This window comes from Erithacus rubecula (assembly GCF_903797595.1).
Source record: "Erithacus rubecula genome assembly, chromosome: 1".
Classification (NCBI taxonomy): Eukaryota; Metazoa; Chordata; class Aves; order Passeriformes; family Muscicapidae; genus Erithacus; species Erithacus rubecula.
In genome coordinates this window covers 25,072,482-25,084,641 of record NC_136658.1, presented here as the reverse complement: position 1 = coordinate 25,084,641, position 12,160 = coordinate 25,072,482, and the positions used below count along the sequence as shown (strand labels likewise).

The 12,160-nt window shown below is 39.3% G+C and overlaps 2 long non-coding RNA genes across 3 annotated transcripts in view; one reads left to right on the top strand and one right to left on the bottom strand.

Annotated features, from left to right (window-relative positions):
• LOC306802443 overlaps positions 1–12,160 on the bottom strand; it is a 38,324-nt gene that overhangs the window by 24,931 nt on the left and 1,233 nt on the right. The gene's annotated exons all lie outside the window — the stretch shown is intronic.
• On the top strand, positions 4,953–11,724 carry LOC306802439. 2 transcript variants are annotated; one of them, XR_013774363.1, is made up of 3 exons: positions 4,953–5,349; positions 8,787–8,888; positions 11,617–11,724. It is a non-coding gene; the product is annotated as an uncharacterized lncRNA (long non-coding RNA). The 2 variants fall into 2 exon arrangements; XR_013774364.1 differs by lacking the exon at positions 11,617–11,724 and adding an exon at positions 10,575–10,642.

The following is a 12,160-nucleotide window of genomic DNA, read 5'->3' as shown; positions in this document are numbered from 1 at the left end:
TAATGGGCAGCTGGGAGGGTGTCCCAGCAGAGAATACCTTGGCTGTGTCTTCTGTCTTCCTCATCATATGCCTGAACTATACCAAGATCACAGACTTCTTGAAGAAGCCTTAAACCCATAGGAAATTCTGGTTACATATAGAGGGGTACAGGTTATCATTTCACCCATACAGGTTGGTGAGCCACGATTCCCCCTATGCTCTGAGTGTGTACTCCAAAGATGTGCAGAATGTGAATCAGGATATAGGAAATTAGAATAAATATCTTCTTTACCATCTGCTCCTCCATATGCCCACCATGCTTTTTGATAAAATCTTCTCTAATAGAGACATGTAGCAGAATATTCTTTTTATGTTTTAAAATAATAAAAAATTACAATAAAAGAGTTTCTCCCCTTGAAGCAACTATTTGTCTTCCAGCAATCTTTGTCTTCTTCTGCTTCTGTCTCCACTGTTCAGGATCACTTCCTTCACCCATTCATGGTCTGAGCCATCTCTAGTACTGTCTGTTGTATGCCTCCTTGGATCCACATCCTTTCTTTGTAAGAAAAGATGGTATCTTCATTTAGTTTTTGGGGAGCAGTTACAGGTCCTATCTGAACAAGGTGCAAGGAGCTGCACATGCAGTGAGTGGAATGGCTGATGCTAATAAAGGGAAGAGTACATGAAACTTGTATCAGTTGAGATCCTTCTGCCTCCAATCTTTGTCTCCATCATAATTTTATTTGTAAGGGGATTATTTTGTATTCTTTGTATGACATTTAGCATAGGGAGATCTTAATCCCATCACAAAGGCCTCCAAGGTTTTAAGCACAATGATGACAGTGATATATATTGAATGAAATCCATTGTCATCCGTTTCATGGGTTACCATGGGCAATATATTAAATAAATATACAAACATTCACTATTTCTGAATTGCATTTTTTTTTAAGGAGAAATTTTGGTTGTTTATTTTTTTAAGAGAACATACAAAGGAGGGCCAAAGATGGTGAGGGGCCTTGAGGGGAAGGCTTGTGAAGAGCAGCTGAGGTCACTTGGTCTGTTCAGCCTGCAGAAGAGGAGACTGAGGGGAAACCTCATTGAAGTTTGCAACTTCCTCAAGAGGGGAAGAGGAGGGACAGGCACTGATCTCTTCTCTGTGGTCACCAGTGACAGGACCCAAGGCAATGGCTTGAAGCTGTGTCAGGGGAGGTTTAGGCTGGATATAAGAAAATGTTCCTCACCCAGAAGGTGACTGGGCACTGGAACAGGGTCCCCAGGGCAGTGGTCACAGCACCAAGCCTGACACAGTTCAAGAAGCATCGAACAATGTTCTCAGGCACCAGGCACCATGGGGTGACCCTTGGGGTGTCCTGTGCAGGGCCAGGAGTTGGACTTGATGACCATTGTGGGTCTCTTCCAGCTCAGAATATTCTGTGATCCTGTGATTTGTGTTTTGTTTTGGCAACAGAAATGAATGTTGAAATATATGCATAACATTTCTCAGAATGCCATGCAACGTAAATAAATTGTGTCCTGTTACAGTTCCTTCTGATGAGAACTGTTCACTAGTAACCAACTGAGAAGCTCTGCTGAATTTTTCTAAAATTGGAGGACAGACATTATACCTGCTACTGCTACCCATTACAAAATGGCTTTGAAACTTTTGAGCCAAGTGAAATGCCAGTGTGTGAACTGCATCATCTAATCACAGATGTACTTCCTATTCTTGCACTTCTGCTAAAACAGGTGATGCCTCAAGAAAAGAACCACAGCAGAAATCCTGGGGGAATGTGTATTTTTGGCCATCTCAGCACGTGAAGTTCATGCTTGCTCTATTGCTGGACTTGCATTCCAGGAAACACATATGAGCCCCTCACATGAAAGCTGTTGACAAAATATTTCTGTGGTTGGCTTTTGGTTTTGCAACACAGATTTTTTAGCTCTCTCCTTACCTGGCCTTTTTGTTCCCTGACATTTGGCAGAACTCTGTGATATAACTATATGTAAAGTAAGTGTGATTGAACACTAATAAAAGACAAATTTAGGTTTGAGTTTGTGTAGGGATTCCAGTATTTAGCTTTTAATTTCTGCACCAGTGTTTGGAATGAGCTAAAATACTTCCAATATGAAAACAAAATATGCCTGAAATTGTTTAATTAATTTACTGACTATTAAGAATATCCTTTTTATATTTATAAGTTATCATGACATGCTGAAAAGTGGCACTGTTAATGATAATGATAATTATCTGCATTTAAGATTAACTGGTCAGAGTTTATTTCAGTGCTGAATCACTTTTCTATAGGACACCTTGTAAACCACATTTCTTTTCCTTAGATAATCACTCTTCTCAATATATTTTACTGAAATTTTTTACAAAAAAGTAGAAAAACACCTTGATTTGAGCACTCACATATCAGCTGATCAGTCAAAATGACCAAAACAAAAAATGAGATAATATATTCCAAGAAGTTATATATTTTATAATTTCTCTCCATTATATTTTTAAGAACTGTAATTTTTAAAAATTATTTCTAAGGATAACTTTTTTGGGGAAAAAAAAACCTTAAATGGGCTACTTCAATCTCATAAGCCATTTGCTATTAATCTCTTCAAACCTGAGATCAGAGCTGTGAGAGCTAATGTAGATTGTATTGAGAGATCTTCAAGGACAGTTTGACAGAATGCAGGATAGTGTTTCTTTCCTACTGGTACCTTTAGTCACAAGCTGAGTCCAAAGTAGTGTCAATGAGCTGATCTTTGAGCTGGTATTGAAACTTCAGACTTCAGACTTCTTATTTGAAATAACAAATACAAATAATGAAACCAAAATTAGTGTTGTTCCTACACCAGGCATCCCCAATAATACTTGCAATTCAGAAATAAAAAGGGAGCATTTTAGTTATATGAAGATCTTCTGCAGTATGAATTTCAGCCTTTGATATCATTTGTGTCTAAGAACAGCACTGGAAAAATTCCCTCTCTGTTTTAAGGTCTGACCTAAGTGAACTCTTTAAACACTGTCTTTTGCAAATTGCATTAGAGACTGAGATTCCCAATGAATCAGTTGTGTCCAGCTCTCAAAGACCTGTGCTCCAGAGAACGTGTCTTTGAACAAAGCAAGGTACATACAGACACTGAGATATGGAGCTCCCTCTCGTGAGTGTTTTCCACCAAGGTGAGAAGATAAGCTAGAGGCTGTTTCACCTGGAAATGCCACCAACACTTGAACAGCACAAGTTTCTCAAGAAAGAACATCAGTGTTCTGAAAAACCCCATGAATGAAAGAGAACAGCACATTATACTTTAAAGTTTACTTAATAGCATGAGTATTTAAACTTCTATTTTTTCTGCAGTAAAACTGCTATTATCTGAACTCTCCATCTTGATTCCAAATATCTGGATTTTATCAAACTCACTCATTTTTGAGAAATTATAAAATAACAAAATCCATTTAGAAGAAGGCAAGGAATAAAATCCTTCAGGAAAGTTATAGCTCCCTTTAAAAACCTGGAATGAGGCACCTACCTCCAGTGCCAGATTACAACAATGGTAAAGGAAAAAGTCATCAAGGAAAATACTGACTTCATACCACACCTGACAGTAACAAACCCAGCTGCAGTTACAAGCAGGGGAACAATACTTCACCCTCATCACTTTAAAGTCTGATCTACTTCTGCTAAATTTGACAGTTTAAAGGGAAATTTAATGGAATTGCTCGTTGTACCTTGTGTTATGCTTTAGCTCTGGAAGAAAAACTCGCCAGTTTTGCTGAAGCCCTGCCAGGAGCATGGCAATGTGCGCTATGTGTGATCATCCTTTTGGGACAAGAGCGAGATGGTCACTTGCACAGACCTTTTATAGCCATCTGGAGATCGAATGACCTGCTGTGGTTCTAATCAGGGCTCAGCTCAGCAGGAACTGCCAAAAGGAAAAGGCCAAAGGAGAGAGAGAATTCAAAGCTCACATCATAACAGCAATCAAGTGGAGCCAATAGTTACAGGCAAACCACAGAAATGAGCAGGGTGAAAGAATTATCCAACTATCACAGGCACATTAACACTGGTCACATTCCAAAGTACTCATTACAGCACTCCAGTGTGGCTCTCTGTACAGCTGGCCAAATAATGCTCCTCAAATAAATGATTTGACAAATTTTGCAGAGATTCAAAAATAAATTATCCAAAAAAGTGTGCTTTTTAAATTATTCCCACAGCTGTAATCTTGCAAGCTTAGAAATATGTTCAAACTCTCCTTCCCTGAGCTTGCTCACACCTCACATTTTCTTCATTCATGCTCCCCAGTTGCACCTTCTGAACAAGCCTGTTAAAGTCTCTGGGTGCACACTGAAGCCTTCCTAAGCAACTCAAAAGAGCAGCACAGCATACCTTGTCCAGTTGTCCTGAGTACCCTTAAATTTTAATAATAAACCAGGACGTTAGTACACATGACAAAGCCCAGAACTGTGCCAGTTTCTCCCAGACATCCAGTGGTACTTCACCAGTGTTCCAGTGCAGTCAATGGCAACATGATTCTGCAAATTTATATTTTCCCATGATAATTTCATTTGGGGGGAAAAAAATAAAAAACAAAAAAAACAAAACCAAAGACAAAAAAAAAATCTACACAAAAAAAACCAAAACTAAAACCAAAACCAAAAAACCAACAAAAACCAAAAAAACACCAGAGCATATATTTATTGACTCCAATGGGTTTTTTTTATTATTTATTACTGGAGCCAGGGAAATGGATTTTTACACATAGCAATGCATACTGAGTGCTTGTCCCAAACATGTATACAAAAACAGGTTCAGCAAATTTTTTCTAGTTCTTCTGAGTGTCTTCAGATGATAATTGTGTTAATATAGTCAAGGTGGTGCTGTCACCCCTGAATGCTAGACCCAGCTCTTGATTCAGTTCTCCACAGCTCATGTTTGAAGGGCCTTCAGGTAAGAAATATGTAGCCTAAGTTTTTCCTTTTTTCATTATCATTAGGAACAGAGACACAACAGCAGAAAGAGAATTTATTCTGTATCAACAGAAGGAATTAATTTTCCTAGTCCTGCTGGACCAACTCATTCAACATTATAAGCATACATTTAATCAACAAAAAGAAGTCAGTGTAGAAACTGTTCAAAACTATGCAGATAAAATTATTACTTTTTTTATTTTGTTGGCAGACTCGAAGACCATTTGCAAGAGGTCCCAGATATTTGGCAGATCAGGTCCTGCTCTTGCTTCCAGCCAAAGCTCCCTCCTCCTGAACAGTGAGATTATTGGTCGATAGAGGGAGGCTTCTGACCACGGGAAGCAGAAGCCTAGCCAGGACCAAGGTCAGGGTGCAGAATTTTTCTGTCTGGTGAAAAGTAAGTGAATGTTCAGTCTTGCCACTTCTAGAAATGAATGCAATACCTAACATTTGGAAAAGCTTGGGTTTTGTCTTTTTTTGGGGGGGGCGGGGGGTGTTTTTGTTGCTCTTTTTAAGTAATAATAATTTTTGTGGTTCATTCATTTAGAAAATCAAACTTAACATTTCCCCATAGGAAGGGAAGAGCATAAATGTGTTTTAGCACTTTTAACAGTCATGATAATGAGGGATGCACAAGCATCACTATTATTACCAGAATTATATAATATCACATTTAGATTCACAAGGAAATTACCACTTCACTGCTGTCCAGTAAAAAACATGTATCCAATAGATGTGAAACACAGGAATACAAGCCTCTCAAAATTCCTCATTTATTTTGACTATTAATTTTTCCAAACTTGACAAAATTACTGCAGCTAAGATATGACAATGGAGAGATGTGCACTATTTCTTTAAATCCTGAGCCAGAGAAAGTAACGTGCAATATTAAGCCTAGAGTAACTTGGGAGATAGATCAATTTTCCTTAATCTAATGAAGTTGAGAGGCAGCAGGAGGGTGCTTGTACTGATCCATATCATTTTGGTAGTTCAAAACCTTCACAAATACTCTGTCAAAATGGGTGTCAAGAAATGTTGCAGTCTCACTGGGAGATTAAGTTGTAGATTGTTCTTATGATAAGGACAGGTAGAGTAGTGTATGCCAAAGGAGGTTGTGTTGGTGATTTTTAGGCACGTGACCAATTTATATTTGTTAGGATCTGGATAAAGATGTGCCAGTTCTCTCCATAAAAGCTCTCAAAGTCAAAGAAGCTCAGTAAAGTCAGTGGAAAATTAAGCATAAGGGACACTGGTACAGTAACAGAAACAAGTAAAAATGAAAATGTGTATCTAAAATTAAACCATTATGTCAAAATCAGAAGCAAAATAAATAAAGTATTTTGACCTTTCTAATTCTGTATATATTGCAAAAGTTCTTAAAAATCTTATACATTTTACTTTTCTTTCTCTTTTCTAAGTTACATATTTTTTCACCTCTATAGGAATGGATTCCAAAGCCACTTTTATTACCCAAGAAGGAGATTTCAGTTGTGCCAGAATATTCAGTCTTTAAAATATGGAAGAGGGAGGGGAAAGGGAAAAAAGGTCTAGGAGTGAGAGAGGCCAGAAAGCACCACACTGTTACTTTCCAGATGCAGAAAAAATAATAGATAGAAGATAGAAAGATAATAGAAATATATAAAGATAATAGAAAGATAATTGAACAAATAGCCATCAGTTTTTATAGGTCAGTCCTGAAACACAAAGGACATGCTTCCATCTTACAGGATTGCAGATTGGGAGTGTTAAGACTTGTAGATCCAAAGGCTGCAGCCCTTTTGGGAGGCTCTCTCAACTTGCTGTCCACATACACAAACCAGTTGTACATGGGGTAATTAGGTCTGGGCTCAAGTGCAGTTGTCATGAAACCTCGGGAGTTTTCCAAGAAGCTGAGAGATCGTGGAGCTGGGCCTGATCTGTGGCCTTCATGCAGTGTCCTGCAATGTTTGTGGTGCTTCTCAGCTAACTCACTGCAAGTACAACAGTTGCTGCTGCTGCAGCTTCACAGCTGAGGAAAGCTGGGAAAAGCTTCCTTTCCTAAGTCACCTACACAAGTCCCAAGGAAAACTCAGAGAACAGGGCTGAAAACACACTTATTTGGGGCAACAAACTAGTCAACAGGAAAACAAGGCAAAAAACACATCACAGTTAAACAAAGCCGAGTAAGTAAAACACCGTTGCTAGAGATGTTGTTAAGGAAGAAGTCCCCACCAAGATTCTAAAAGGGCTTAGAGAGAAGTGAGGAAGAAACAAAGTAAAGAGAAAGAAACTTAGAGACCTGTAAGAAGACACTGTGACACAGAAAATGTGCTCTAAGAGCGTCTGAGTGGATGCATAAGGGTATTGGGCCGGCATTGAAGAGGATGAAAGCAAAAAGAAATCTAAATTCAAAACATCACTAGTGCAACCAGGATGTCATTCAACATAAGGACTGGGCATCGATGAAGAAGAAAGAGGTAGACAGATAAAAAATTCAGAGAAAGAAATTAGAGACTGGAGACAGAGCAAGGAGATTCATCAACAGCAGTCATCCAGAATCCTCAGTGCAGCAGCTGAGTCAGTCTTTTCATCAACAGAAGACTTTGGTCTCAGTGGGAGAGAGTAGAACCATAAAAAGCTAACAAGGTCTAAATGAACATTTCAACAATCAAGCAGGGATTTGAGAGGAAACAAATAGAGAGAGAAGAGAGAAGAGGCACAAAGCTGGACAGACTAAGTCAGGGACAAGAAGAAGCTGTAGGGGGAACTTGGTATTTAGAATCTGCATATTTCTTCCTTATAGTGAGGAGGCAATTTATTTTGGAGAAGTTTATATTGTGTGGAGGGCAAAGGAGCTGTAGACAATCTGCCTCATACAAGTTAAAATTGAGCCATCCATGTCAGGTGGCACAGGAAGAGTTAATTTCAAGTCCCACCAAGTGGCTGTACAGCTGCTGAAATACATCTGTCAACAGAACTATTACTGTCATCAGAAGAGTACAATGTCCTTGACCCTGGAGGTCAACTGCAAGGCATTAGCTGCTACATGGACAGAGCTGTCATGATCCTGTGGGAACCAAAAGGTTACAAGACCAATTGGATCAGCCCCAAAAGTAAAACCATCCCTCCTCATCCAATAGTGACTTAGAGGTGCAGGTGGAGTGTTGTGATAGTTCCTTCAGTGCCTTTTCCCTTTGGAAACCTAGGTTTAAACATTCCCTTTCAAACAGGCAAGGAGAGGGACTCTGCTTATTGCCTTTCAGTCCCCATTTTTGCACATCACTAAATCATTGTGTAGCTTGCTGGGTGCAAACCCTGCACTAGACATTGAATCTCTGAAGGCTGGAAGCGGGTGGGAAGTAGATTTGTCCAGGGGGAATGCCAGAAGTGGAAAATAAGTAGCATGGATGGAAATTTTAGGACTGCAAGAGTGAAGAGTTGCAGGACAGGACTGAGGTGTCTGTGCTTTCATAAAGAGATGAACATAGGGGTTAAAAACTCCTTTTTAAAGTTACTTTTTAAAGTAACTGATGGCATTCACATTGACTTCAGCAACATTTTATATTATTTTGTTTACAGTAAAATCTACTGTAGACTTCGGTAAATCTAATGTAAAATTTTGCTGAGTAAAATCTTGGTAAAAGCTCTTGGCTGTCACAGAGGCAGAGGGCTCTTAATGTCACATTTCTCTGAAGGGATGCAAAGGCTTAAAGCTAAGATTTCATTAGTGAACAATTTCATTAAATCTCCTCCACTGATATATATAGATACGTAATCCAGTGCTGTTCAGTTTTAAAGCCTGGCAATTTCAACCCAGCTTAACTGAAATATTATCTAAATTGCATTTTTAAACAGGTGATTGGCAGTGAAATGGCAGCATTTCCCTCAATAGTAGAATACAGTAGCATGTATGGGAGATGAGAGAGGTGGAGGAAGCAGGGAACGAAGACAGAAAAGGTAAAAAAATAATCAGGTGTTTTTTTGTTTGTATTTTGGTTATTTTTTGTGATTTCTTTTTTTTTGTTTTGTTTTGTTTTCCTGGGGTTTTTTTGTAAAATGATTGTAAACTTAGTCTCACAGCACATTTTTCAGCCTGTGGAGGTGTCTCCCCTCATGCTCTTCCACCTTATCTCCCTCCAAGTGACTTTTTTTTTTTTTTTCTGTTTTGAGACAGCCCATACTAGCATGACATGTTTGTATTACTCAAACCAGGCACAGCCTCCCACTATGTGCCAAGCAAGGACAAGACTCTACCCTTTTGCTCATCCTTCCTCAGGTTCTGCAAACCCTGCAGCATTTGTGAAGTCAGCTCAGCCCTCACAGCAGGTGGAAGCTCCCAACCCTGCAGCAGCTGTGCGCAGACTTGATCTTTAGGTTTTCACACACAGTCCTCAACCTCCCCTGCCCAAGCTTTCTTTCCCTGCTTTTTTTTTTTTTTTTTTTTTTAATGCAGAAAGCAGTAACACTTTGGCCCAGCTAGCCCCCCACTATCAGATTCCAACAGAGGAATTCTGGGCACGAAGCTTCACAGAGCAAACAAGTCTCCTGCCTTCTCTAAATGTCTCCCCCTCCCTCTCTCCCTCCCTCTCTCTTGCTGGGAATCCACCCTTATCCAGTGCAACAGGGATGATATTTTTGAATTGTGTTTATTTGTTGGCACCCTGGTGTGAAAGCGTTTCCCATCAACTGCATATTAATCTTGTCAGCAGTTTATGAACATTTTCCTCTCTGCCCAAGTAGTCCATGACTTTTGGGTCTCCTGCTCTCTTCCATCCCCACTTCTCATTGTAATTAAAGAGAAACTAATCTTCCTGATTTTTGTTAAAGTGACTTCAACCATATCAAAATAGTAAACAGGATTGCTTTAGCCTTAGGAAAAGTGAAGTTAGACAAGTTGCAAATTGGCTTTTAGAAAAACATAGATGGGGATACAGGTATCTAGTCTTTTTGTGTTCAGATGATCTTTAAAAGTCCTTAGTCATTTTTCCCTGTACTTATTGGAACCTATGCTAGGTTTTCCTTCTCTTGAAAACTCCAGGGACATTACAAACACCCAAAACTGCATAACCTGAAAATTTTGATTCCGTTATCTATATTCATTGATACAGCCTTTTGTTCACTATATCCATCCATACATTCATACTTCTGTTACCTGATTACCCAAAAATGCCTAGGCATTTTTCATAGTCCCAGATTCATGGTCCCTATTTCTTGGGTACATTGTGATTTTCATTTCAGGGCTGTTTTGGAGAACCGAATTGAGTATATTTGCACTGCTCAGTATTCCTCGGGAAAAGTTACTATTAGAATCTCTCTGACTGATACAATGTTGAGAATGGATGGGGACATTGCAAAGTGGGAATTATAAAAGAGGTAACTGAGGGACTGCTCATATCCATTTCCCCTACCCCCATCAGAGAGGAAAGTGGTCTCCCCACCCCACTGGAGACTGGAACTAGCAGAAACCCTGTACCTTTTTGCTTGTGATGATTCAGATGTCCACACGGGTCCTGGACCCACAACCAGAACACTGAGCTATATCTAGGATGGGTAATGCCAGCTTGAAATAAGCTCTACCTGATTAAAAGTGAAACTGCTTGCTTATACAGCACCCCAGGTTGGATTTACTATCTTATTTTCAAGGACCCTTGCTAAATAGCCCAATCAAATGCAGACCTTCAGCCAATGTCTTCTGGTTCCCCTATGGCAAGAGACCCAGGTACTTAGAAAATTCAGCGCATGTAGTCTCATCCTTCCAGATCTAAAACACAGATGGGCATAATTCAGAGAAGCCTCTGAACTATGCCCATCTGTGAGCTAACTAAATGTCTCTGTAGCTGTTTGGCATGCATATGATGGTAGTAACTCTCAGTCTTTCCACCTGCATTAGGGTGTGCCTTTTGTGGGGACTTAGCCACTAGCCATTACAATTCATGCTTTCATTACTTCACAAGCAGATCACTGTTATGTACCAGGGAGGGGCTGATACTTGAAATAAATTTCATAAAGATGGAAGTGGGAAGTATTACTTGCCTTCTAAAGGAGCATCTTCCTGAGATAGCATGTCCCCACAGCCCTGGGATTTGTATCACATGCCTATTAGGCTTCAACTTTCTCTTTTGGGCCCAGAATAGCCAGAACCAATATGCATAAACATCCCCTATTCCCAGGATCCTGTCCTCACTGAAGCTAGGGATGGCAAATAATCTCCATATCATATCACAACATCATACCATATCATATCATATCATATCATATCATATCATATCATATCATATCATATCATATCATATCAATGATATGATATGACACCTTATGGTGTCCAAAATTCCACAGATCTGTCAGCCCTTTTTGGTACACTGTATAAATTGTTTATATGATCAGTGTTTCAGGAAAAGGATCAGCTATAAAATAGAAGGCAAAGAATGAGCTTTTATCTGTGTGAAGGAACATGGATAGAAGTTTGAATTGATAGTGTTGGGCTGAGTAAAAGTACTTTGTGATGCTGGCTGACAGATGTTTGTAAGAATTTGATATTGTACCTTATCAATGCTGTATTCAGATTTCTACTGTTCTTACAAAATATTTCACAAACAGAGAGGCAGAGAGGTCAATGACTTGGCTGAAAAATTAGCAACCTGCTTCCTGTGGACTGAAAGTTAACTCTGATTTTTCTCTTTGATAGCCAAGTTTTTCTACCACATCGTGGAACTGTCTCCTTCAAGGCAGATTCTCCCTCCCTTCAAATATCAAGAGAAAAAGATCATGCTTAGCACTAGAGGGTGCAGTAAGATGAGCAATCTTATACTGGTTGAAGACTAGAAATGCAACAGGCAGAGGGCATGTGACCCTCCATATGCTTTAAACTCAACTAATTCCACAACTCAGCCTTTTCCTGGAAGATTTCATTTGCAAGGAAGATTTAATTTGCATCCTGACTGAATATTCATCTCCTTGTTCTGCTAACAGAGCTACATCTTTCCATTTTGAGCTCTGATAATGCTTCTGCTTCCAGATTTACATCAGATGCAAGTGTGCCATTTTGTTATTTATGTCAGCATTACCCTGGCTGAGACTAATGAGGCTTTGTGTGCCACAGGGCTGCAGCTTTTTCGTTTATTTATGTTAATAAGTCCTGTATAAAAGATTTTGCAAAAGTCTAAAAACATGCAAAACTGATGACATAATTGTAGGACAGTCTACAGGAATATGAAGCAGGATTAGGATAC